General features: G+C 52.5%; 1 pseudogene; it reads left to right on the forward strand.

The window, feature by feature from the left end:
* Positions 1 to 1,278: 1,278 nt before the first annotated feature.
* On the forward strand, positions 1,279 to 2,538 carry LOC111527174 (annotated as a pseudogene).
* Positions 2,539 to 3,661: the final 1,123 nt, after the last annotated feature.

The following is a 3,661-nucleotide window of genomic DNA, read 5'->3' on the forward strand; positions in this document are numbered from 1 at the left end:
TACATAAAACTTAGTTCTCAACAAGACTATAACTGCCTTATGAACAGGGATCAACACTTGAGAATCTTCAGAGTCTCCTACTACATCATGTAAGAGCTCACTAAATGTTTGATTTATAACTAGGCTTAAGAATAATAGGCCAGGCACGGTGGCTCAAGCCTGTAATCCCGCACTTTGGGAGGCCGAGGCTGGAGGATCACGGGGTCAGGAGATCAAGACCATCCTGACTAACACGGTGAAACCCCATCTCTTCTAAAAATACGAAAACAAAAAATTAGCTGGGCGTGGTGGCGGGCACCTGTAGTCCCAGCTACTCGGGAGATTGAGGCAGGAGAATGGTGTGAACCTGGGAGGCGGAGCTTGCAGTGAGCCGGGATCGCACCACTGCACTCCAGCCTGGGCGACAGAGCGAGACTCTGTCTCAACATAATAATAATAATAATAAAGAGCAGCTAGTTTTGGAGAGTTTACTATATGCCACATCCAGTGCTAAATGCATACATGGATTATCTTACTAAATTTTCTGAACTCTATAGAGTAAGTGCTATTATTTGAGAAAGAAAGTGAAGCTCAGAATAACTTGCTCAAGGTCATACAGCTAGTAAGTGGCAAAACCTGGGCCTGAATCCAGCAAAGCTCTTAACTACCTCAGAACACTGCACAGTTCCAGCCCTGCTATACTATATATAGTCCATGAATGATTTCGATTTCACTAAGTTAGAAGTTTGAATTTCAGCTGAGCAGAGACATTTTAGCTAAAAAGTAAAATTTTTTAAAGGATGAATTAAGAGAATTTCCCACAGACATTTTTATAATAAAACGAGGGGAAAAGCCTCCGATGTCCTATTTATGAAAGTGATATTAAGGTGTGGGTCACAATTTCGTCAAGAAGTGGCTTATGACAATACAGCTTTGGTTTAGATATTTAAATAGGACTCTTTCTCTGCCCCTACGAGGACGTGGAAACGAAGGATGGATGTGATAACTGTCAATTCAGAACTCTGCAAAATGCCAGACTCAATCCTTGTTTTAAGAAGAGCCAGGGCTCTTGTTCCACCCTGGATTCTTCACACAAAACAGCATCATCCTCTGACCTCTTCACACAAAGCGAGCTTCACCCCACTACCCAAAGGGGAGTGCTGATCCACATGGTCTCCCCATCCCCGCTAGAAATTGATCCCAAACACCAGCCGCTGCACAGACCTAGGCTACTTTGGTCTGCAACCCCCGAACTTGGTGATACCTCATCAAGCCGACCCCTCCCCAACATTCAAAATGCCCAGACCACCATCCGAAAAAGCCAGTCTCTTATACAAAGGAGAATCCCTGCCTACAAAGTAGTTTTCCACCTCCCACTCCTCCCCACAGCGAACAGTACTTCTGGATCCAACTAACCCACCGACCCCAACAGGGCCCAGCACCCACAGGGTTCACAATCTAGAGAAGGAGCTACAAGCCCTGTTACTCGCAAGTCTCGAGCGCTCAACTCCAACTGACCTTCCCTCTGCCAGAGCAAGAACACCACGAGTACCTGCCGAGAGCGAACCTGGCTACCACAAAGCCAGGTGCCCGACCAGAAGGACCCTCGGGGATGCCCTCCCCCCCTGGGGCTTCCCCGACCACCCCCGCCCGGCGCCCCGCGCTCACCAGCTCTCCTCCCCCTCCTCCCAGCCTGACAGACGCTCCAGCTAGTCCAGCAAGCCGCCCTCCCCCGCCGCCAGCAAGGAGGTGGCGTCCCGCAGCTTCTGGTTACTCTTCCGCCTGGGGTACATACGGCCCCGCCGCCCTACTCGGCGCTGAGGCCCAAGGGGAAGCCCCGATGGGACCCCGCGCCGTAGGAGGGAGTGGAGGCGCTGGCGAACAACCCTGCAGGGCCGATGGAGCCGGGGCCCCGCACAGCGCGAGCGGCTCCTCAGCTGTTCGTGCTGCTTCCCCAGCTTCTTCACCGGCTCCTGCAGCTTCCGCACCTCTTGGTCCGCGTTCACGTTGGAGTTAACGTCCTCCATCCCGGCCCGGCTGCCTCCGTCGCCCGCCGCCCACTCGCTCTCGCAGCAACAGGGAAAGAGCCGGAGGAAAGAGGCGTCCCCGCCGCTCACTGCAGCCGAAGCGCTCGCATGTAGCAGGGCCAGGCCCCGCCGCCAGGGTCCCCCCAGCGCCGGTCCCCACAGCGCCGGTCCCGAAGTGCCGCTGGCCTCTGCCGAACCGCCTCCTCGGCGCCGGTCCGGGGTTCAAGGAGGCAGCACCAATATCCGGCCTCTGCAGCCATCTTCCCTCAGTCCCTCCGCCCCCCGAGGGTCAGCCCTGTAGGTGACCTCAAAGCGTCGGGGGTGGGCGTGGCCGCTGGCGGGCGCTGAGAGACCCCGGCGCAGAGAGGATCACTGAGCTCCCGACAGGGCGGGGCCAGGTGTGTGAGGGGCGGGGATTGGGCCAGGAGGGGCGTGCCCGGACTGCTGGCTGATGTGGCACGTCACCGGACCCGCGACTGAAAATCCCTGCGGTCCCGGAGGCGAGCAGAAGGTATGCCGCGAGCCGGGCCGAGGTGGTGAACATGGTCCTCGTTCACCCCACCTATTGGTCTGGGCTTGTGGGGTGTTCTCCACCCCCTTAAACGGCTTGTGGTTCCCACGGGCCAGTCCCGCCCGACTCCGGGCCGGATCTCGAGTGGGCACTCAACGGGGTCCGGGGAGAGACAGTTAACTTTGTTCAGCAAGTGTTTAACCCATGCCTACTTTTAATTAGAGATTGTCTCCGCTGGCGGGAGCCTCAGAGACAGCCTGTGTCCTCTTTCTTCCCCTGAAAGAAACCCAAATTTCAGACAATTAAGAGAGGTCTAAGTTAAAAATAATAATCATAATTTCTTCCTACTGGCCAGATACTATGCTAAGCCCTTTTTTTAATTATTATTTTTTATTTTTGTCGCCTAGGCTGGAGTGCAATGGCGCGATCTTGGCCAGTTGGATCGAGTATTTCCCTAGCTATACAGACCTAGTCAAAGAACGTATTTGTTTGCCAACATAATTGTCAAGTTGTCAAGTAATATATATTGTCTATATAATGCACATCGAAAAATCATTGCTGTTTCTGACCAGTCTGAACTTGTTGCCAGAGGGTTGAAAATCGTGACTACTGGCCCAGTCACGGTGCCTCACGCCTGTCTGTAATCCCAGCACTTTGGGAGGCCGAGGTGGACAGATCACAAGGTCAGTAGATAGAAACCATCCTGGCCAACGTGGTGAAACCCCATCTCTACTAAAAATACAAAAATTAGCTGGGCGTGGTCGCGCACACCTGTAGTCCCAGCTACTCGGAAGGCTGAGGCAGGAGAATCTCTTGAACCCAGAAGACAGAGGTTGTAGTGAGCTGAGATTGTGCCACTGCACTCCAGCCTGGGGACAGAGTGAGACTCCGTCTCAAAAGAAAAAGAAAGACTACTTCATGTATAGAAGTTTTCACTTACATTTAATGCTTTGTGAAATAGATTCCAACTAGTCAGTGTCTGTAAGGAGAACCCTTCCAATATACTCCTTGATAAGAATAGTTCACTGGACATATGAAGTTAGCACTAATGTTTGGAGCAAGAAGAGCTTGTTGTAGTGTGGAACAATGAATTAAGAATCAGAAAGCCTGATATTGGGTTCTAGCTGTAGCATAAATGTGCTTG

This window comes from Piliocolobus tephrosceles, chromosome 6 (assembly GCF_002776525.5).
Source record: "Piliocolobus tephrosceles isolate RC106 chromosome 6, ASM277652v3, whole genome shotgun sequence".
Taxonomy (NCBI): Eukaryota; Metazoa; Chordata; class Mammalia; order Primates; family Cercopithecidae; genus Piliocolobus; species Piliocolobus tephrosceles.